Source organism: Gopherus flavomarginatus, chromosome 2 (assembly GCF_025201925.1).
Source record: "Gopherus flavomarginatus isolate rGopFla2 chromosome 2, rGopFla2.mat.asm, whole genome shotgun sequence".
Classification (NCBI taxonomy): domain Eukaryota; kingdom Metazoa; phylum Chordata; order Testudines; family Testudinidae; genus Gopherus; species Gopherus flavomarginatus.
The window spans coordinates 119,166,234-119,190,162 of NC_066618.1; the positions used below are offsets into that span (position 1 = coordinate 119,166,234).

Sequence of the window (23,929 nt, forward strand, 5' to 3'; positions counted from 1 at the left end):
CCTTTCCATTCTGTGAATAGTTTTAGTCCCAGTGTAACATGGCTGTCATCAGAAGTCATGCTCATAGAGGGAGAGGCAATCTCTCAGGTAGTTAGAGCCAGTTCCTAGGTTGTCTATATTAAGACAGAGTCCTGAACTGAATTCTATATTTAATGAGGAGCCAGTGAAGAGTGAAGCACCAGGGTGATGGTGTTTAGTGATGTGTTGCTGTGTGGTGTATTAGATCAGTTGAAGTTTTTGTGTTTGTGGGTTGCTGGTTGTGTGGGTTTTTTATTTTTTTTTGGTGGGGGTGGTTTCATTTCTAACTAGTTGCAATGATCAAACCTGAATGCCAAAAATGTATGGAATGCCATAGCCAGTGGTGGGTCTGATAGGATGGGGTGCAATCCTATGGCTAGCCAGAGATCTGTATGAATTATTTTGTCACCATAGCTATATAGGTATCTAGTAGCAATGAGTAAAAAAAGGACCTAATTTGGTCTATAGCCCTTAACAATCTGAGGGCAGACACTTTCAGTAGTGTAACAGGGGATGCAAGTTTCTCCACAGTGCTTCCTTCTCCTTGCTAGCATCACCTGTCTTGCCGGGATTTAGCTTTAGCCAGTTGCTCTCCATTCAGGTGCTGGTTTGAACTAGGCATTGAGAAAACAGGGACATTGTGCTGTTTGATGTAAAGGAGATGTAGAGTTGGATGTTCTGTGTATTGTTGGTAGGTCAGTCCCATATTATCTCACTAGCTCTCCCAATGGCTCCTTACAGAGGTTGAATAAATGAGAGAGCACTGTATAGGACTCCATAGATCAGGGCTTCAGATGTGCAGGAACAGTTTTCCATAATAACCCTCTGGATTTCTTCTGATACAGATGAGAGACATTTTGGGAGTACTTGCATTCATCTCTAGAGCTTTTTGCAAGTGACCGGAGACAACTGTATCAAATGCCATAGAGAGGTCAACAGGATGAGTTACAAGCGTACTCCCTTCTTGGTTCCAACAGAGAACCTGACACTAAAAGACACTCTCGTGAACACAGTACTTTACATGGGTAGGGAAAAAAGTGAGACTGAGCATATAATATTCTCAGACCCTTATTTTTTCCAGACTTGAGGCCTAACAGAAGAACCTGTTGCTTATTTTCATTGTCAGACATTTTTTATGAGAAAATGGACACTGCCACTTCTTATTCTGCAAAACATAAAATGAGATCATGCTAAAATGTATGTTTTCTTGGAGCCAGAGTCTGCTCAGCATCTGTTAGACAAAATCAAGAAGTAGGGGAAATAGACACTGAATCAGATTAGAGACATTACGAGAGACTCTTTCCTGTGGTTAAAATCGCTTCTAGGACACATAGTTTTAAGTAATGGCATTCTATCCCTGGTCTTTGAGAAACAACAATAATTACCTCACTGATAGAACTACCTGTACAAGTATATTTAATGTAAATAAGCTACTTTTTTTTAATTAAGATGCAAGACTAATTGATTTTTATCCTTATAAAACTACAAAAAGGAGGTCTGTTTGCCAATGTATGCCCTCTGTAGAGTCATTCATTAATCATGACAGTTTATAAGTCATGTTTGAGACTGGGTAAATTACCATTCTAATTATACATAGCATCACCTTCCACTCCTGCATCCAACTGTTCATACTGCACTTTCAGACTCTCCAACTGCATATAGAATTAATATTGAATTGTGTTTAAAATGTATTGTTAGCAAAATCACCAGTGTATTAAGATTGCTCTGCAAGTATGCAAATATATTAACAATTTTCTTTTCCATGTTTGGACTAACATGCTTTGCCAGATTTAACCACATGAGCTTAATGAATTCCTGTTGTGACTTCACTTGGAGCCACACAAGGAATAAATCTGCCCCACTGAGAGGCCTGTTTGAATTTACTCTTTACGTAAACTTGATCTAGGCCTTGTCTGCACTAGGCCTATATATGCAAAATTTCCAACTGGTACAACTCTGCTCATAATAGGAGCAGCGGTGCTCAGCACTTCTGAAAACCAGGCCACTCATTTATCCATTAAAATATGAATTTAAAATCATAGCTCACATTTTGAAATAAAGAAAAGAACAAAGGTACTAAAATATCAAAATGGACTGTCAAACTGGTCAACAGGTTGTTTGATTTTTTTTTTTATTTTTTTTTTTACTTATTTCCGGGGAGAGGGGAAGAGGTTCTGTTTAATTAAATCTTTAGGCCCCTCTTCTCCCTCCCCACTTTTCCCCCCCTCTTTTCTCACTTTCTCCCCTATTTCTTTCTCCTCTTACCCCCAAACCTCCTTCCAGGTCAATCCAAGCTCTTGTCCCCTAAATAACTGCAATATATTTTGCTACCACTGTTTCAAAATGGAATGAACATAAACCTTATAAAACACAAATATATGAATAATTAAGGGGACAAGAACCTTGCTGGTGGAAAGGCAGATAAATGGGAAAGTGAAATTAATCTGAAGAGTTTAAAGCTTTTTTTAAAAAATCAAATTCCCTTTCTATGGTTTCACAGCCCCATTTTCTGTGCTTCTAATGTCCTTTTTTATCATGTTTTAAAAGATTTTTTCTGCACACAGCAAAGAGGGAGAGAAACCGAAGTAGAACTTTTGTTGGTTGGTTTCATGTTGTCACTTGGACAGTGTAAGGGCCACAGATTGTTATGCACCTCCATGTACGGAGTCAAATCTGGCACATTACTGGGTAAGAAGCCTGTGAGAGACAGGTGTCTGATGCCATCTGGACATTGTGGTATTAGGGTATTCTGCTTTCATCTGGTCAAAGTCAAAGATGATATCTATAGGGAAGTTGGAAAGCATTTGGAGCAGATGTCCATACTACCTTAGATGGCATTTTGAGAAAGGGGGACCCACCTAGTTAGAAAACTGGTCTCTTCATTCAACTTGAATTCATACCATTTGATGTTTTTGATCATTCAGGGATGCTTCATCTGAATGGTGTCCAACTTCTTTTCAATTCTGAGAGTGAGGCATGTTTCAGTCCCACTAGGAGAATACTAACCATGAAGCATTATATATCCTCAGCATTGACGCTCTACTTTATCAGGGTATTTATCATTACTATACAAGTATTGATGAGGCGCCTCATTACTGACTGTTTTTGCAGTGTGGACTTAAAGTTTGTTCTTCCTGGCACCCATGTTGTTGACAACATAGCCAAAGTAGGTGAAATCACCAACAATCTTGACTGGGTGGTCACCCACTAAGATGTTAGAGCCCACAGCCTATTCAAAATCAACAGTAGTAGAATTTTGGTTTTACCTCAGTTTATCTTCAGGATGACTTTTGCCACTGATCTTTCCAGGGCTTTAAATGCAGCAAATAACTTGCTCATTGATTTGGTAAACTCTGTTCATGAGGTTCTTATCATTAAGGCATGTGCTTAAAATTCATGTACTTGGTGGCTACTCAAGCACATTGTTTACATTGATGACATTCAAGTGTTCTGGGGTTGGAATACATCCTTTTCAAATGCCTGACCTAATTGAAAAGGTGGTTCTTTCCCTTTGTGACAGGATCCCCGGGGTGAAGCCTGGGACTGTGGGATTGCTGTGCCCCCTTAACTCTCCAGCCCGGGCTGTCTCTCTCAATGCTTTGCTAGTGACAAGAAGCAAGCACCTCCACGTGTTATCACTCAGCACAACTCCAGGTGGAGCCCCCTACCCAAATAGATTGCATGAATGCTCCCAGAGCCACTCATGAATCACACAGAGAAAGGCACCAGCCAAATCCTCCCAGCCTTGTACTTCAGGAATAAAGTCTTGCACTGCTCGTCTTGAGCAGTGCAAATTTACTAATTGATTCACTGCTTCATCAGTGGAAAGTGGACATACACTAGCCTTTGTAAACCTGAGCAAACACCATTACCGTACACTTCAGGAAAAATCACTGGTAAAGATAAACAGTTAAACTAATTTTATTGACTACAAAAGATAGATTATAAGTGATGGGCACAAAGTCAGAGTGGATACCAAAATAAAATATAAGCATTCAGTCTACACTTTCAACCCTATTAGACTGGGTAACATCTAAATTAAGCAGTTTTTCTCACTCGACTGGATATTGCAGTCCTTAAGATACAGGTTTGTCCCTTAAACATGGGACAGTCTCCTCTCTTGTAGTCTTCTGATTGTCCTTGTTGCTTGCAGCATAGGTAGGGGCTGGAGAAAGGCCAAGCAGTGGGCCCCTGTGTTCTGTTTTATACCTTTAGTCCATATGCTTAGGGAACACCAGTCCAGGCATGTCTGGTGGGCATTGCTGAGTCACAAGGTGAAGCAATACCCCAATGTGTGTCCTGTGAGTCATTGACTTGTAACTCCTCTGCTCGACAATGGCTGGTGATGTCTGTTCAGCACTCAGCCGGGTGTTAGTTACCTCTTCCCATGTCATTGTCTCTGGAGAGCTAGTATTTGGGCAGTCCCGAAACCCACAGCATTTATTAGTGAAAACCATACAACACAACTCTTATAACTTCATATGCATTGATGATATACAGTAATTCCCCACTTAAAGTCATCCTGGTTAACGTTGTTTTGTTAGGTTGCTAATCAATTAGACAACATGCTCATTTAAAGCTGCACAATGCTCCCTTACAACATCATTTGGCAGCCACCTGCTTTGTCCACTGCTTGCAGGAAGAGCAGCCCATTGGAGCTGGCTGGTTGGGGCTTGAAACCAGGGTAAACCGGCAGCCCCTGATCAGCTCCCTGCTCCCCTAAGTTCCCTCTGTGGCAGTGTCATAGTATAATTCCCATTTCTGAACCTTAGCGTCCAAAATATGGGTACTAGCATGAATTCCCCTAAGCTTAATTACCAGCTTAGATCCTGTAGTGCTGCCACCAATCGGGACTCAAAGTAGAGTGCCTGATAAACTCTGGTCTCCCCCAAAACCTTCCCTGGGGACCCCCAAGACCAAAATTCCTTGAGTCTCTCAACAAAGGGGAATAAACCATTTCCCTTCCCCCTCTTTCCCTCCAGGTGTCCCCTCCCTGGGCTCCTGGAGAGAGATACAGATTCAAGCTCCGTGAATCTAAACAAAGGGATTCCCCCTTCTCCTATCTTCCTCCCAGATCTTTCCCGCCCTGGGTACACTAGGAGATCACTGTGATTCAGACTCCTTGAATCACAACACAGAGAAATCAGGTGGGTTCCCCACCCTTTCTCTCCCCCTCCCTTCTCCTTCCCTGTTAAGTACAGACTCAATTCCCTGGAACCTCAACAAGATAGGTATTAAAAGCAAAACTTTTAATAAAAGAAAAAAAGAAGGAATATTACAGGGTCTGTCAGCTTCTAGAAATTGGAGAAACAGCCTCCTCCAGCAGAAATAAATTTAAATTACTTTCAGCCAAATACACATTCGCAAATAAAGAAAAACAAATAAAAAGACTATACCGCCTTTGTACTTACAAAATTGGAATAGAAAATTAGAGAGCCTGTAGGTACGTGTGGTCACTCTCAGAGCCCAGAGAGAACAAAGCAAAACCCAAAAAACACAAACAAAGGCTTCCCTCTACCAAGATTTGAAAGTATCTTGTCTCCTGATTGGTCCCCTGGTCAGGTGTTTGGTTCCCTGTTTGTTAACCCTTTACAGCTAAAAGAGACATTAACCCTTAACTATCTGTTTATGACAGGCAGCCACCCAGCAGGCTATCAATTGCCGGCAGTTCAGCTGTCCCTCCTCCGACTGCCATGTGCTGCTCCTGCCCTCTGCCTTGGAGCTGCTCTCCGGAGACTCCTGCTTGCTGTGCAAGGGTAGGGGGAAGAGGGAGGCTAATGTCAAGGTGTCCCCTTCCCCCCTACTCCTGCACCCCACTTACCACATTTCCAAAGAGCAGGGGGAACACAACAGGGCTCAGCACAGAGGGAGCTTGCTGGCAGGAGCTGCTGTCTCAACTTGCTGATCTATTTAAAAAGGCAGTGTACTAAGAGTGGGGTCAGCATACTTAAAGGGGCAATGTGCATCTCTCTCTCACATGCATATGCACAGTGTGTGTGTCTCTGTCTGCTATGCTGTCTCCCCTCCCTTCATTCGTGCTGCCTTGTAGAGCGTGAGGCTACATAAGTGTTAACCCTTGAGGGCTCAGCCGATTGCTAGTTCATCATTTAGCCATATGGCATTCCTTGGAAAATATCCCACCCTCTGACTTCACCACCTCAACCAAGCTTCACAATCATCATCACTGTAAACCAGTATTAAATTGTTTGTTTAAAACTGTGTGTGTGTGTGTTCTCATATATATTTTTATTATATATAAAAAATCTTTTGTCTGGGGGGAAAAGAAAATGTCCTAGGAACCTAATTCTCCCCCTACCCCATAATACTAATTCTTATGGGGAAACTGGATTCGCTTAAAGTCATTTTTTCAGGACTATAACTACAATGTTAAGTGAGGAGTTACTGTACATATTTAGATAGGTTATGATCTGCTGAAAGCCAGTTTTCTCCTGCTACCTTACAAGGCATGCCTGATATGCAAAATCACAACTGTACATAAATTAGGAATATGGGAGTTACAGAGTGCTCCCTCAAGGTATCGAATGTCATACCCCTATCACATGACCACAGCCATCGTATAGGAGACACAACATTATACACAGCGTGTCAAGGAGAGCTGAGTTTCAAAATCAGCCAAGTACTTCCCTGTCAGTCATATACAACCCTGATATCCACAAATGCAATATGAATGGGGAGTTTGAATTCTCATGCTTTTTGTGATAAACTGGTGTGCTGTGAAGATTTGCCCTATTGTGGAACGGCATGTTGTGGTCTCCTCTTGCTTCCCAAGATATCAGCGGCTCAGGCCAACAAGGCAGAAACAAACTCTTTCCTCAGGAAGAGTAATGCCACGATAGTTACAGTCTAGAGTGCTGCCTTTGTTTCCAAAGCGGTAAAATAATGCCTCTTTGCCAGTCAGACTAGACCAACTCAGTTCTCCAGCAAATATTTAACAGTGTCTACAGTCATAAGAGTAACTGGTCCATCACTTTTAAACAGTTCCACAGGAATTCCACAGGTTCCTACTGCCTTATTTCCCTTAAGCTTCTTCACATGTAAATTTGCCAGGATCATTTTGCAAGGACCAGGTCAACTTGCAGACTTGATGTCAGAGTCCAAAGAAATTGGGGGTGCATTTAGCAGCTGAATGAAATGTTCACTCCAGCATGCCATGCACTCAGCTTCCATATCAATTAACTATCCAGAACTGGAGTAGATTTTGTGAAGTGACTGACCTCTCTCATCGTGCAAGTGTTACACAAAGAGATAACATTATTCCTGGCAGAATATTCCTCAAGTAAAATGACTTTGGCTTCCATAAAAGCTTTGTGATCAGCATGGATTGCTGTATTATGAGTGCTAGTTAGCTTATAATTCACAACCACATCGCCTCTCAAACAAGCCATGTGACACTGTTCAATGATGCTTAAAGTATTACTATAGCATTTTTGTTGCTGGCAAGCTAACCGAAAAGTCTAAGTACAGGAGCCAGTCAGAGCAAAGGCAAATTAGAATACAGCAATGTGTATATTCACAATATAAGTATTGAGAAATAATAGTACAGTGTTTAATTTCATCTTACGATGGTTTTACACTCATCACTGTACCTGAATGACTTCTTTTTTCCCCCTTTAAATAGGGAGATCTCTCACAATAGCCCTGGTAAAAAGATTTTCTTTTGAGTTTGACTGCAGGCAATCTAGACAGTGGATTTTACACTTCATTCTGAAGGCAGTGAGACTTGTCAACTGGAGTCTTTCAGTCGTGGGCTAACAGCAGAGAAAGCTCTGTCTTCAGCAGTCAATAGTCCCATTTACATGAGCTACATTCTAGTGGAATTAGGGTGACCAGATGTCCCAATTTTATAGAGGCAGTCCTGATTTTTTTGTCTTTCTTATATAGGCTCCTATTACTCCCCATCCTAGTCCTGATTTTTCACATTTGCTGTCTGGTCAGCCTAAATGGAATTGTCAGCTAAGGGTGGTCATGATTGTGGCAAGGTGTTCCCTTATGCAGGTTGGGCCATTTCCATGGAAGGTTTTAAAGAGCAAAGCCTGGAATTTGCCTTGGTATTTAACAGGGAGTCAGTGCAATGAGGTGAGCTTCAGAATGATGTGCTATCAGCAGCCTCTGTTGCTAAGTGAACAGATTGTCTGTCAGCCTTTAATAGCAAGTCATCTTGCATGGACTTGCATAACTGGCTCAAAATCAAACGAAGTACAGAAATTCACATCCTCTATGGTTACTTTACCCAGAACCAAGAAGAGTTCAGGGAACTACATAACTCTGGAATATCTGCACAATTCTGCATCAATAACTGTACAGACTCCCTCACGCTACCTTGTTGAGAGAATTCATTTTCAGCCTAATGATATTAAGATTTACAGAATATATTTTGTACATTAAAGGCAACTAGGAACAACTTTTCATAGAGAAATATAAGATTCATATAGGAAAATTATTCTTACAATTCCATGCCTTCATAGGCACATGTCTGCAGGTGCAAATACTAAATTTGCATATGCAATAATGCATTTGTACATACAGTAGAATCTCAGACTTTCAAACACCAGAGTTACAAACTCACCGGTCAACTACACACCATATTTGGAACCAGAAGTATGCAATCAGGCAGCAGCAGAGACAAAAAAGCCAGTACAATACTATGTTAAACTCTTTCCCCCCACACCTTTTTTTTTTTTAAATGACAGGGTAAGGAAACCATTTCTGTACTTGTTTTGTTTAAATTACGATGGCAAAAAGCAGCATTTTTCTTCTGCATTGTAAAGTTTCAACCTCATATTAAGTCAATGTTCAATTGTAAACTTTTGAAAGAACAACCATAATATTTTGTTCAGAGTTACGAATATTGGTGCTCCTAACTGAGGTTTTACTGTGTGTATTCAAGCCTTTCTTCTGAAAATTTGGCCCCATAAACTGCCTCTTTATTTAATTTTTTAATATTTATTTATCTTCAATTTTACAACAAACCTTTCTTTCCCTACCCAACTAAGATCAACTGTTTCTCCCTTGAACTGCAAACATGAGGGCTCTGGTATGAGCTGTTTTCTCCAGGTTCCTTAACTTCCCATTGCAACCAGTCCAGCCTTAGTTCCCTCCCACCAGGATTTTCCCGCTCTTGCTGAAAAGTCTCACTTCCATTAAGACCAGATTCTCTCTGGATTACTAGTCAGTACCTACCCATCATGTCCAAATCACCCCCAGTCATTCATCCATTCCACACCTGACAACTTCAAGAACCTAAGCATGTCCTAGTTGCCTTAACACCTCCCAGGATGTCTTGATCAATATCATCTGACCTCACAGCCACCATCTGTGCCCTATCCCACCACTATGTCCTGATCAACCATCTTTTTTACATCTGTCCTTTTCTTCCAGTGAGAAAATATTAACACATACATTAAAGGCATGCTGCAAATATTATGCATTGGTTATTCCTTCCTTTCATTGTTTTCCAGGCAAAAAAATGTTTGTCTGCTGTGAGACTCGGTGGTATACTTCAGAAGTCTACTGCACATTTTGTCTTATAGGCCAAATAATTGGTGTGAGTGCTCCCTCTCAAATCGTTTTGATAACATACACAGCAAGTAGTATGTGCAATATCAACTCCTGCTTCCCTCTAACCCATCCTCCCCCACCCATACAGTAGGATCATGATGAGAAGGATGCTGATGATCCAATCTCTCCCCCCGCCCCACCCCAAGATAAACATCAGATGTTACCTCTCCTTGCTTGACTATGGAGAGAAGCTGGCCTCTCTCAGTCCAACCTTCCCCATACACTTGCCACTACCTTTTAAGAACAAGAAAAGCCAGGTGGTCACTCCCCTTTCATAGCCAGTTGTCACCCTAATGCAGAAAAGATCTGAGAAGGCAGCTTCATTAAAAGCACCCTGATCCTCACCAGTCAGACGAATGGCCTCTCAGGTTTGCACCTTCCTTCCACCACAGGAGCTCAGCTTTTTCATGATAATTTGATCCACTTAACCTGAATAAAACACTTAGTATGAATAGGGACAATTTAAGAAGAAAAAATACATTTATTTACACTGTATATTTTAAAGGAACACATTGAAATGGGCAAAAGAATATCAAAATAGAAAGGAATGCTCAACGTCACTGTGTATGAAATAGCTCTGCCTTTGCCACTACACCTAAGAACCAAGAATATATGGAAGCACATGATAAAGGTGGGGGGGGGGACTTTAGTTTCCATTCATCACTGAAGTCAGTACTGAATAGCAAGAAGTCAAAAACAGAAAATAATGAAAACCAAATGTCACCAAAAATGCTTAAAAGGAGGCTGAAAGCAGCAAAAGAAAAAAAAAACAAAGATACAATAACCACTAATCAGCAGCTGTAGGTTTCAACAGCACTTCTTCCACAGCAGGAACAGCTTGTCACTATCATGGTGGTTAGAGTTTTAATAATAAAAAAAACCAACATGAAGTGACTCCTGATTTCATTATTAATAAATAAATAAACTAGCAAAACAATTAGCCAATAGGGGAAATGCACTGTGGGGAAAGTTCAGAAGGGCTTGTTCGGTGTGATGCTGGTAAACTAGGTGCCAGTTCTCACCACATCAATGGGTGGCAGCTGAGCTTTGAAAAATTCATAGCTGGAAACCAGACCAGCTTGCCTATGTGTTAATGTTGTTCAAGGTCGGTGTTGAACTTATAAAAATGTCTTTAGACTCTATAAAATGCTTGTAAGTTGCTGCATGCATTAATCTTACTTGTAATGTCTGTATAACACATTATAAGATACGTACATTTTGCTTTATAATTATAAAAATGCCTGCTCTGAACATGTGAACCTAAGAAGGAAAACTGGTTCCCTTTCCCATTCAGAACTACCAAAACTAAGTGGGCCCCTGTGGAACATCACAACACAAAGGCTAGTTTAATGGTCCTCTTACATCCAGGAAGGTGCTACATGAGAGAGAACACATCCCATCAGCTCGAATTCTGGAAGAAGGAAATAAAGACAGATTTTTCTTGTCCAGTCTTTGCTGTTTGGACTCTGTTTGGAGCTAAGAAACAAACAAAAAAAAAAGCCGAGATCCTCAGGGCCAACCTGGGTCAGCCCTAAGAAGACACTCAGTGCTTACTCATGGGGGAATTCTGCATCACAGCAGATATGCAGAATTTATGTCCCCTACTGATTTCTTTGCTCCCCTGCAGAAAAATTACTTTCTAACAGGGAAGCCACAAGAGCAGCCATGTGACACTCCCCAGCAGCATGCTTTGGGTGCCCATGGCAGCTAGCAGCAAGGTAAATCACTGTGGGGCAGGACTGGAGAAAACCAGACTAGTGCCTCCTTCACTGCACCAGGCTCAGCTGCTAGTCTCGGCTGGGCTGGGCAGGTCGGGACTTCCTCTTCCCCTGCACAGCATCTGGCCCTGTGTCAAACCCATCCCCAGATTTCTCTCCCAGCTCCAGGAAGCTCTGCAAACTCCAGCATGCTTCCTGCACCCATCGCTCCTCAGCTGCTGGGATAGGAATTACTATACAAGAAGCTACTCCTCTATCCACCCAACCCCCACGCATCCAGAGCCCCTCATACCCAAACCCTCCCAACAAGCCTCACCTTCCCCCCATGACGAGCCCCACTTCCCCTGCACCTGGACCACCCCACTGAGCCACCCACACCCAGATTGCAACCCTACTGAGCCCCAGCCAACTGCACATGGATCCCTACCCCACTCTACCAGCATCTGGAACCCCCCAATGAGCTCCACATACACCCAGTCCCCCCTGATGAGCCCCAACCATCTTTACCTGGACCTCACGCAGAGTCCCATTACCATTGCACCCAGAACCCCCCAAGCCCCTGTGCATCCAGATTCCCCCCCCCCCGGATCTCCCACTGAGCTGCACACATCCAGATTGCCCTTTCACACCTAGATTCCCCCCACCCTAAGCCCCTCAACCCTTGGATCCTGCATTGCTGAGCCTACCTGCCCACACCTGGTACACTTGGCACAGAGGGGCAGGCCCAGTCTTTGTGCTGTGTCAGGGTTGGGTGCACCCTCACTGCTAAGTCCATGTCCCAAGGGATAGCTGCACCGTGATCTCCACCTCTGTGTGGCCAGCAGCCTGTGCTCCCCAATGCCATCATGGAGCCTCCACATTTAATTGACAAAATGTGCAGAATTTTAAAATATTATGCACAGAATTTTTAATTTTTTTGGCACAGAACCCCCTGAGTAGTAAGTGCTGACCAATTACCACCTCTGTCACCTTTTGGAACCAGACATTGAACTCACTTGTGCATATATTGCCTGTTTTAATTGATAACTCATTTTTCCTAGTTAATAAAGTCTCAATTAGTTTATTATAGAATTGGCTACCACCATTCTCTTTGGTGTGAGATCTAACATACAAATTGATCTGGGGTAAGCGACTGGTCTCTTGGGACTAGTAAAAACCTGAACATTTTGTGACTTTTGGTATAAGTAACCATTTATTACCAGCTAACCTGGGTGGCAAGTTTGAATGGAGAGCCCAAGGGGACTGTCTAAGACTCTATGGTAAGACTGGTTCAGTGATCTGGGAGATCACATTAGGTACTGGGTTGGTGAAATCTAATTACAGAATGTACCACCACATCAGGAAATCTGCCCTGAGTTTGGTACTTAGTCATGAGCCACTCCAGACAGTATGACACTGGGGAAGGAAGCAGATATAAAGTGGAGGTTGGAAACCCAGGTTGTGTAGGGGAAGGACGAGAAGAGCATAGAAGGGCAAGAAATTAATAAATAAAGGACATTTGTAATGGATGACTACAGACTTAAGCTGCAGTTGAAAGGTGACATCAACCCATACAAATTTACACTCCTGTGTTTATCTTGTTGTTAGCATCACTCCACAAAGCATATAGCTTTTTCACTTCTCATGCTGAGAAGCAAAAAGATTGATATATAATACAGCTTCCACTGTGGGATGCTTTAGAACATGTAGCTATAGTGGAAGACACTGCTATGCTCTAGAGCAAAGGTAGAGTCAGTGTCATACTTAACAATTCAACCACCATACTTGAGGGTGGTTTTTTTTTTTATTTTTTCCTTCTTTTTTGGGGGGGGGGTGGGCAGGGTGTTGTACAGCTTCAAGTATTTTCCCCCCACACACATATTTTCATTTTGCAAACCTAGAATTAGAAGAGATAGGTCTGAAAACAATTCACTAGGGAAAAAGTATGCAAAGCAAATCCGCTCTTACAAACCCATAATAAAGGAATAGCGTACCAAGGAATCATTCATGTACTAAGTTGAATTTTACAACCTTTGTGATCTGTTATACAGATTTGAACAATATTCTCACATTAAGAACTACACTGTTATAACACTTGTCAGCTATGAAATATTTTCATATCATAAATTTGTAAGACTGTTGCAGAAGTAATTTGACTGTGTTACTCATTTGACCAAGACCAGCCAGATGGTGTCCTAGACTAGGGAAGTGAGGCAGTGGCCAGAGCAGCAGTAGCTGCGGCCAAATTGCTAGCCCAAAGCATTTGCTTGTGATTGACTAGCCAAGCAAGACTTACACAATCAGATTTATTTTTTAAATTTATTAAGCTTTATATTTTTTCTTAACAAACCAAACAAATTCTACATGCCAGAGTATATAAAATAAGAACAAAAATACTATTTTGGAAAATACAACAATATTTATATAATGCTTAGATTCATACATTAACTACAATTTTTATTACTGCCAAGTTATGTTATTTAGATTTACTTTATTATAGTCCCATTAGGAACAGATGAGAGTCCATGGAAGAAAAGTCTGTATGCTGTTATGCTCACAAAATCAAGACACTCCCTTTCAGAAAGAGCTTACAATCAAAATTAGGAACAACTAAGACAACCTACATTTCAAAATACACAAGAAACCCATGTACACAAAATAAAGAGCAACGTTTATTTACATTATTGTTGGTACACCCAATCCTTCACATGATTATTACATATGCTATGAAAAAAGTGGCCATGTGATTAAAATACCGGAACTGGGTATAGATCCAAAATCTGCCAGAGTTTCTGAACAGGACTTTGGGCAAGTCACCTAAATCTCATCTAGGTACACAAACGACACCTCATTAACTAGAGTGGCATAGTTAGAGCAGTACAACCCGCTTATGTGGGCACAGTTACACAGGACACACTATCAGGCACCTGTATGCCACCATAACTGCATCTACACAGGGGTTACACCAGTCCACTGACGTTGGTAAACGCACCCATACCCCCGACTCCGCTAGGGTGACCGCAGCCCAGGCCTCAGTGTCTCAGCTCCCCAGCTGTGGAAATGGGGATAACGCCTCCTCCCCCGCGAGCTAGCCACCTCTTGCTCCCCTCGCGTACGAGCAGCGGGGGAAGGGCCACGGCCCGAACTGTGACGGTGGCCTGCCCAGCGCTACTGAACCACAAATACCAGCGCAGGCGGGACACACGCGGGGCCCCCAAGCGCACGAACGGCAGGAGACGCTGCTGTCCCCAGCTGGAGCAGCCTCTCCGCCACAGGCCCCCAGGGGTTGGGGGGCCCGACAGGCTCCCGCGCCCCTTCCCCAGCCTGGCAGGGCCGGGGCCGCCCCCACACACCCGGCCCGGCCGGGGCTCCCGCCCCCTTTGCTTGAGAAGGAGACACGAAGAAATTAGCGCGCGCGCGCACACACACACTTCACTGTCGGTCCCTATGGAAACCGGGTGGCTCGGCCCCCAGTGCTCATGCCCGCCCACGCCCCGAGGCTCCCAACTCACAACTGCTCTGTCCCCTGGCTGCCACCGCCGGAAGCCTATTTATAGCTCTGGCGGATACGTGCTTGCGTCACGGAGCACGCCGTCCCCTGCGTCAGCGTGCGTGTACGTAATGGGAACGTGACAGACGCACGGCGCGGTCTATTTATAGACGAGAGGGCAGGGAAAGTACCGGTCTTGGGGATCTCGCTCATCTTGCTGTGTCTGCCGCACGCGCTTGTGAGGGGCGGGACTGGACGGGCAGGGGGCGGTGCTGAGGGATGTCACGTGATGGGTTGGCGCTAGTTCCCGCCTCTTTTTCCTCGAAGCTGAGGGTCCCGGGAATGCGAGGGGGGCAGCGAGCGGGGAAGGTCCTGCGCGCGCCCGCTGCTGCTGTGGGATGGGCGCCGCTCGGACACCCCCGCCCGGCGCCCTGCTGCGGGGTCCCCGCACACCGAGCTCAGGTTTCCGGGGCGTGTGTGCGGGGTGGGACATAAACCTGCCTGAGTCACTTTCCACTTTCTGTGCCTCTCTCCTGTAAAGTGCTGGTGAGGCTGCAGCCGGGGAAACCTGGGGCGAATGAGAGACGCCAGGGAGGGGAGCGGGCCGGGTGCTCCTGGCCATTGGATTAGCTGGCGCTTTTCTTCTCTTTCCCCTTTTTCCAAAGTATTGGTGTCAGATACGTGTTGAATGCATTGGCGATGGATGAGGCTTGAAAGGCTCCTGGGTACACTTTGTGATCATTTAAGTATCTTCTCTTCTGCTTATCTAATCCTCTGTGCCTGCAACAATATTAGCAGGGGAAAAAATCATCCAGGTAACCAGGGCAGCAGCAAAGTGCCTGTAGCCCCCACAAGAGTGGCACGGTTTTCAAAACTGTCTCTTCCTCATTCTAGTTACTGGATATGATTAATTCAGTACTATATCTGAGTGTTGCTCTTGAGTGACCCCTTTCTAGGAAAACTGTATAGCTTTTTGAGTTTTAATGTTGTAGCTGTGTACTAATGTGTGTGGGCGGGGGGATGAATCTTCTGTAAAACATTCTCTCTGTTAAGTAAGCCTTGTAATAATGAGACAACCACCCACAGTGCCTAAAATTATTTTGTATTTACGTTGGTGGGAAAGCACTGTTCCAGTTTAAATGACACTGCTTCACTATATATAACTGTGTCTTTGCTAACTTTATCATTACCTAAACCCAACCTAAAGCAGCTTACAAACTTTTCTTCAGCAAGCAGATGACTTCCCCAGACCTTTCTTAAAATATTTTCTTCTTTTGGAAGAGTAATCTGCTGTCTCCTGAACTTTTTTAAAAATCAGAAGCTGCTGTACAGTTGAATCCTTAAAAGCTGCCTTTTTTCACATACATACAGACATTCTCTGTCTCTTCAATGTATTCCCTTTGAGAGTTGCTAACTGTGATTTACGAGTGACCAAATGGAGTCAGAGCTTAGTGACTGGACAATGAAATGTATATTTCACCCTGGAAAGTGATCTCCCAAATAAAAATGGAGTTTTTTTGCATAACATCATCTAGCTAACTACGTTTCTACCATAGAGCCAAGTCTTTTACTCTTACATGGAGCAATGCTATGTCCCTTTTGGTGGCTCCTAGCTATTACGTACAGGCTTACAATTCCTCCTTCATTGCCAGAGATGCACCTCAAACAGGGCCGGCTTCAGGCACCAGCTTATCAAGCAGGTGCTTGGGGCAGCAACTCCAGAGCAGGGCGGCACTTTCAGGAATTCGGCGGAGGATCCCTCACTCCCGCTCAGAGCGAAGGACCTCCTGCTGAATTGCCGCAGATCGCAATCGTGGCTTTTTTTTTTCTTTGGCTTCATGGGGCAGCAAAACCCCTGGAGCGGGCCCTGACCTCAAAGGCTCTCAACACTAGACAGTTGTAGACTTGAGCTCAGGAAAAAAAAAAAAATCTTGCTAGAGAGAGTGGCAGTGGGTTGCCACCATCCCTTCCATACAAGTGCTGGGCTCTAGCTCTCTGGCTTCATTGTCAGACTCTTGCATTGCATATCCATGATGTGCACGTATTTTAAAGGGCCTTTGGGGACTGGAGAGAGCAGTGCTTTTACTACCCTCTGTTCAATACTCTCTTTCAAAGAAACTAGCACTTATATGTAAGTATTCAGGTGCTTAGAGGTATAAAGAGGCAGGCACCCCTGGGAGAATACCTGTAACCAGCAGTGTGTGACCTTAGCTCAAGGAAGCACCTCCCAATGATATTAATCTACAGCTCCTTCCTGGGAGAATGCTTCCACCTTCTCTCTCCTTCCAAACTATCAGTTCTGGGAGCTGCTACCACCTGTTCTGTAGCCTCCACTTCCACCATGTGGTTTTCAGCTGTGCTGTTGCTGCTTGGGCAGAACACCAGGCTGTACAGTCACTGTCACGGACCCTGTTTGTACCAGTTCTAGAAATCCTCCACTCCCCCAACACTCTTTGGGTCTGTCACATGAGCACAAGACAGCAGCAGGCTTGCATGGGACCCACGCAGCATCCCTGGTATGCAGCTCAGACAAGCTGCTGCTATTGGGCTGATTCCAACCGTAGCATGAGGCCAGGCATAGGAGATGAGAGGAGTAATGACTACTGCCAATTTCTGGAACTGGTGGAAGGATATATCTTAAAACAGGACACAGTTGGCCCCCTACCTCACTCTGTGAACGAAACCAGCATGCAGTATCCCCACACACCCACACTAAGATTATACTAGGCAACATCCTTATGTCTTGTAAATATTTTAAAATGTCTCTGGGTAAAATAGACTCACTGCCTAGGGGATGACACGCGCAATGATCAGTGTCTCTGCTTTCTCCTATCCCTGGTAAATGATACCTTAGCTCATGAAATATTATATCAGTGTTGTCAACCTCATATGTTCAAAAATCATGACTCAACCCTCATAAAATCATGTGAGTTGCTTAAAAACTATGAGATTTTTAAAAGTAAAACAGTGTTGGCGTTATTTGCCTTCTGACCCTTCAGAGTACACTCACTATTTTCTCTGTAACTATGAGGGCTAGGTGTCTTACTTTTTAAAAAAAATGAAAGCCAAGAATCATACACAATATTTTGAATCCAGGAGCTAGGGCTTTAAAAAAAAACACCAAATAATGCAAGATTCATGACAAAATTGTGAAAGTAGGCAATACTGTCATATGTGTATTTCTCTCTTTATATCTGTCTACTTTGTAACTTCACATTTTGAACAAAATTAAAAATATAGTTTTGCAGTATTTTTAAATTCCTACTTAGAATTTAAGAATGGAAAGGGGTCATCTGTATACCTTCATTTTGCATATTTGCCCAGGAATAAATATATCTTTAGGAGTAGTTTTATTTCCATGGAAAAGGGATCATCACTGTACTTTTAAATATATTACATGTGTTATGTAAAAGGAATAAGAGATCTTTTAAAGCTAGACTAATGATACTGCCATTAGCTGTGTGTTAATTATCCTGAATGACTTCAGCATTTCTGGGGCAGTTCTTCTCAAAATAGCTCAGAAGAGCCAATCATCACCCTTCAAGACCAGATGGAATACAATGTTTCTAATATCTTAACAGTGCTAAAGGAAATACCGGAAGAGATCCACCTATTTAATAGACTTCTATCAACATATTTTAATATGCCCTTTGGAGCAGACTCTATAGGCCTTTTCAAACCATAAAAATTGCTAAGTTCAAGAGAGATATACCAGAAAACCTCTGCAAGCAAATGTACAAAACCAACCAGATTATACAAATACGACTTCAAAATGATTGAAACTGCTTTGAGAGATTCTTTCAGTAGATTAAAGAGAAATAAGATTGCTTGTCTCTTTTCCAGATATAAGCATAGGATTTACAAATAAAATAGGCCTCAAATTTGCAACTGAATAGTTATGAGGAGCCCCGTGAGCTGGTGCAACACCCCATAGACTGCAATAGGGCTCCATACAGCTGAAGGATGGGACCTCAGTTTGCAATTTTTTAAATACAGTGAAACCTGTATTAGGCAGCATCCTTTCTTAAAACACTGCCTCCCCCTCTCCACCACCACCACCACCACCATCACCTTGTCCCTCTTCAGTATCACCAATCATCAAAAGTACTATTCTGCCACACTTTTGTTTAAAAAAATCACCTCCAATTTTTGTCTGTCCTTTGAGTAGTCACTAAAGGCAAATTTCATTTTAGCTTTATCTCATGTCCTGATTCTGTGTATGAGTTAAAGTCAAAGGATGAAGCATTTTCTACACTACAACATTTTACAGTGTTTGAACAGAGTTGTAAACAACCAAGTTAATTGGTACAATAGTAAACATAATTAATCTTGAAACTCGTGAAGTAATGTCTTTTATTGGACCAACTTCTGTTGGTGAAAGGAACAAGTTTTCAAGCTTACACAGCTCTTCAGATCTGGGAAGGGTACTCAGAGTGACACAGCTAAATACAAGGTGGAACAGGTTGTTTAGCATATGCAGTTAATAAGTATTATAAGAGACCACTCAAGGTGAAGTGGCCAGTTAACACCTCTACAATCATCAGACAAAAGAAAATTGGGGGGGCTAGCGGGTTACAGATTTTTAGTATCCAGCCAGATTATGAATTTAAACCACAGTACTGCAAACAGTAAATAGTCCCTGACTTCACTGACCAGTAGGAGGAACCTAGGGTTCACCTTGACCAGCTAGTGTGCTAAAGTACAATTTGCCTTATCTACACTAGGGCTTTAAATGTGTTGTTTTGTTTTTTAATTTGTTGTAGTGTGGATAGGCCCCAAGTCAATGCATAATCTAACTCAATTGTTCACAACTGTATTCAAGCATGGTAAAATACGGTATCTTAATCAAGCTTGAGAGAAAATGAAAAGTGAGTAGAGCCTCTTTAAAAGTCTCACATTCAGCTGGGAAGAAGTTTTAAGTCAGGTTTCCAAATATTAGTACTTGACCATCTGATGCTTATCACTTAAAATGACATTGGTGAAATTATTTAAATCTGCTAATATTTTAACACAAGTAATACATCATAAAGGAAATCAAATAAATGGATTTAATCTATGTAGCTGAGATGGTGAAGTTGAAAAATCAAAAAGTGGTGCATACATTCCATACTTATCAACAAATATGGAAAATTTATAGAATTTAACTCAGTAGGCTGACTTCAAAAGAAACCTTTAGGTAATGTGGAGTCCTCTAAAAATATTTGTAGTATAAAGAAGCAAATAAAAAACAGCTGAACAACTAGAAGGGAAGTGATCATGAAATTATATAATTTTTTAATAAAAGCCTTTAAAATATTGGGTTCAGTTCTTGTCATTAGAAAGACAATATCATGATGGAAAAAAGGTACAAAGAATGATAAACGTATAATGAATGAGGTACATCTCATTACTGAAACATATGAACTGAGAAAAGGGTATAATTTCTTCATCTTAAATTTAGAAAAGCAGTAAGGAAGCTTAATTTAATTTTATAAAACATTAAATGGTACAAATATTGTAAATCTAAGTTACTATTTTCATAACACAAATGATGAAACAGGAGGACATAACTGGAAAAGAGAACTAATTCAGAACAGATGTCAGGAAGCACTTTTTCCTGCACTGAGCCATAAATATGTGGAATGACCAGTAAGAAATTTTGTTAGAGTGAGAACACTAGAATCATTTAATAACTAAATACATGAAAGCATCAGATTGCCAAAAATGGAATTAACCTTGCTGAAGAAAATTGCCTAAAATTCTGAAGTATACATAGTGACGACTGCCCAAACTTACATGCACCATGATAACAATCAACTCTCATTTCCTCTTCTCTTACAGAAATTTATGAAAATGCTTTGTGAAATATATAAAAGATTATTCAAAACATCATTTTGTTGGTAAATGACATTCAATTTCCTTTATGTAATTTGTTTACATCTCCATTAGCATACACAATGTGGAATTTTAAATAATGCATGCAAATACACATATTAGTCTTTTCATTTAAAGAATCATAGAAATTAGAGATAACCTAATTGGACTTCGCTATCTTGAAACAAGAGGGAAGACCAATTGTGGCATATAGATGTTTTAAAGTTCAATGCTGTGGTTATGCACAAGAAGAAGAATGGTCTCGTCAAACTCCACTACAGCATCTATGAAGTCCTGATTGGTGGAACTGGTCTGAGCATGAGCGGTGAATAGCCTAGTTAATCTGGTCTCTAACAAAGTAGGTTATTTCATGCTATGAGAAGTTTTCAAGTGATTTTATAGTTCAGATGACACAAATCTGGATCAAGTTATCAGCATGTCCTGAGTTTGTTTTTTTTTTTATTTCAGCTAATGAGAAGTCTGGAACTGCTGGAGGAGCTATGGACTAAAAATTGGATCCATGTCTTTCTGGTTTTGAACGAGGTTGCCAATGATAGGAGCTATCATTATTTAAATATGTGATTCTTTTTCTCCAGTTCAAGTAACCAATCCCATCAAGTTTGCTCAGTCTCAGGTTTCTCTGTTTTGGAATGTTGATCAAGAACATTGCAATGGACAACTCTGGTGATACGCGGACTCCCCAGATTTCCATTTGCCATTTCCAGTTTTAGGCCTGGGTAGCATATAGACCAAGACTTTACCAGCAGTGCTGGGAAAATATCTCCTTTTGGACAAGATTAAATGTCTATTATGGTTCTTTTATAGCCACCAGTTGTTATTGTGTGTGTTGGCCAGGAAGTGTGGTTGACCCATCTATGAATTCCAGCAGAGTAGATGGAGTTGCATTTGAGTGTTCCCTGAGAGCAGTACAATGCTATTACTGGCCTGCACAAAGGGCTCTCTCAAGTGAGGTTCAACAAGGTTCTGTTTTATTGTTCCTCTGATATATGAGGATATTGCATGTGCTTGAGCTGCAGTGTTTCTGACATGAGATGAGTCTCCGCTTTACATCATCATTCCATTGGACCCAGATGGTGAAGCTGAGAAACTTGACCAGCATCTGGCTGAGAAATGGTTTAGCTGGCTGATAGTCAGCCCAGATAAGAATAAGGAGAAAATACTTTTATATACATCAGTAGTATGCCTCATGTGGAATACTGTGTGCAGCACTGGTTATCCCATCTCAAAAACAATATTGCTGAACCAGAGGGGATTCAGAGAAGAGCAGTGAGAATGATCAAACGCCAAAGAAGCTCTCTTATGAAGAAAGATTGGGATTGTTTACCTTACAAACAAGACAAATAAGAAAGGACATGATAAAAGTATAATGAATGATATAGAGAAGGTAGAGTGGGAGCTTCTGTTATCCCTGTCTCAAGAACAAGGGAAAATTCAATGAAATTAAGACGTGGGAAATTCACAACCAATAAAAGGAAACACTTTTTCACACAATAAGTAATTAAGCTGTGGAACTAATTGCTACAGTAAGTCATGAAGGCCAAGAAAGTAATAAGATTAAAAAAGGGATTGGATATTTATATGGCTCTCAAGAATATCCAGAGTTATAATTAACAACAATAAAATTTCTGGAAGGGCTATTAAATCTTGTGGTTCAGGGATTAAGCCAATCTCTAAATATTAGAGATCAGAATGAGACCTATGTTGGGGGGCAGATTATTTCACATCTGCCTAATGCAGATTCTTGTGCCATCCTCTGAAGCATCTGTTGCTGGTCACCGTCAGCGACAGGACTCTAGACTAGATGGACTGCTGATCTGATCCAGTATGGCAATTCCTATGTTCCTATGTAATGTTGATAAACTATGGGGAGCAATCAGAAGAAGAGGCAAAAATGATATCTTCCCACTCACTTTTCTGCTGTTTGTATTCACATTTGCAATCTGGGTGTAATTTTGGACCCCTGGCTGCTCTATGTGTCCAGGTAGCAGCAGTGGCTAGGAGTACTGTTTTAAAATCTATACCTAGATGTTTTTATTTTGCTATTTTTGGTGCAGACCTTGCCCCAATGATCCATACCTTTGTCCCTCGAAGACTGGATTACTGCAATCTGTTTTGTATGGAGCTATATCTGATGACCATTTAGAAACGTCAGCTATGCATAATATAGTTGGTTATGACTTAAGTGGTACTTCTCACGGAAAGCACTTGAGCTCCATGATCTGTGCTGGCTGACAGCTAGTTTCTGAGTGCAGTTTAAGGTGTTGGTCTTGTCCTTTATAAAGCCCTAAATTTGTGTCCAGGTTCCTTAGATGATGTCTCTCTCCTCATGTTCTACCCTGGCTGGTACAATCGGATGAAGCACTCAGCCTCACAGCTCCCTTATTTCAATGAGAGGGTACTGAGAGCAACTGATTCCTGAGAGTCAGGAGTCCCTGACTCAGGAACTCAACTCCCCTTTGGTTTGACAAACCCCAGATCTGTTGACTTCCAGGGCACATTTCAAGGCATAGCTGTTTTCCTAAAGCAGTAGAGCAGAATCCTGGGGCCCCCTTTTCTTCCCAAGAACAGCAGCAGTGGCCCACTCTTCTTGGGAGCAGCAGGGACAGCAGCAGCAAGAAGCCCCTTTTCCCCTGCTGAGAGTCAGGCTTTGCGGCATAGGATCTGCACAATAGTTAGTCCAGCAGCTGGACTGTATTTGCTTGGGTGGCTACGAGGGGCCACTGCCCTCCTCTTCTCCTCTTGCTGCATCTAAATTACTGTGTTGGGTTGATGTGCCAGTCACCCCTAAACTATGAATCTGAGAGTTCACATCTCATTGTGATGCATGGGGCAGTTCACACCCTGCAATTTCAGTTTCAGGCTATCTCCAGACTCAGGTAGAAATAGCACTTCACTTTCAAGAATTTTTTCACTACCATACGAGCTGGAAAGTTCCTTTTTTAAAAATGAAAGCTGGGATTCTGTCCTTATCATGTGGTTCCAGGAGATGGGTTCCTAGCTCAGGCCTTTATTGCCTATACCTTGATCTGGCTCTGTACACACAATCCAATGAAAGGAACTAGAACTGGTTCATCCACTCAGTTGACTATTTATTTTAGTTGATTTACCACCTCCTTATGTATTAGCCATAACTAAAGAAAGATTTATGTTGGTGTTTAATCCATCTTGACCTATGACATAACAAAATCACAGAGCCCAATTGTGACCTTTTGACTATGACAAACATAAAAGGAAAACAGATATAATAGGTGCTTAGGTAAACTACTATTTA

The 23,929-nt window shown here is 42.1% G+C and overlaps 2 long non-coding RNA genes across 2 annotated transcripts in view; one reads left to right on the forward strand and one right to left on the reverse strand.

Annotated features, from left to right (window-relative positions):
* The window catches only part of LOC127043991 (uncharacterized), a 45,662-nt gene extending 30,775 nt beyond the window's left edge, over positions 1 to 14,887 (reverse strand). The window contains exon 1 of the long non-coding RNA XR_007772376.1: positions 14,807 to 14,887. This is a non-coding gene — a long non-coding RNA (uncharacterized LOC127043991). The remainder of the gene's footprint in view (positions 1 to 14,806) is intronic.
* Positions 14,888 to 15,056: 169 nt separating this feature from the next.
* Positions 15,057 to 22,152, forward strand: LOC127043982 (uncharacterized). Its single transcript, XR_007772365.1, has 2 exons — positions 15,057 to 15,246; positions 21,106 to 22,152. It is a non-coding gene; the product is annotated as an uncharacterized LOC127043982 (long non-coding RNA).
* Positions 22,153 to 23,929: the final 1,777 nt, after the last annotated feature.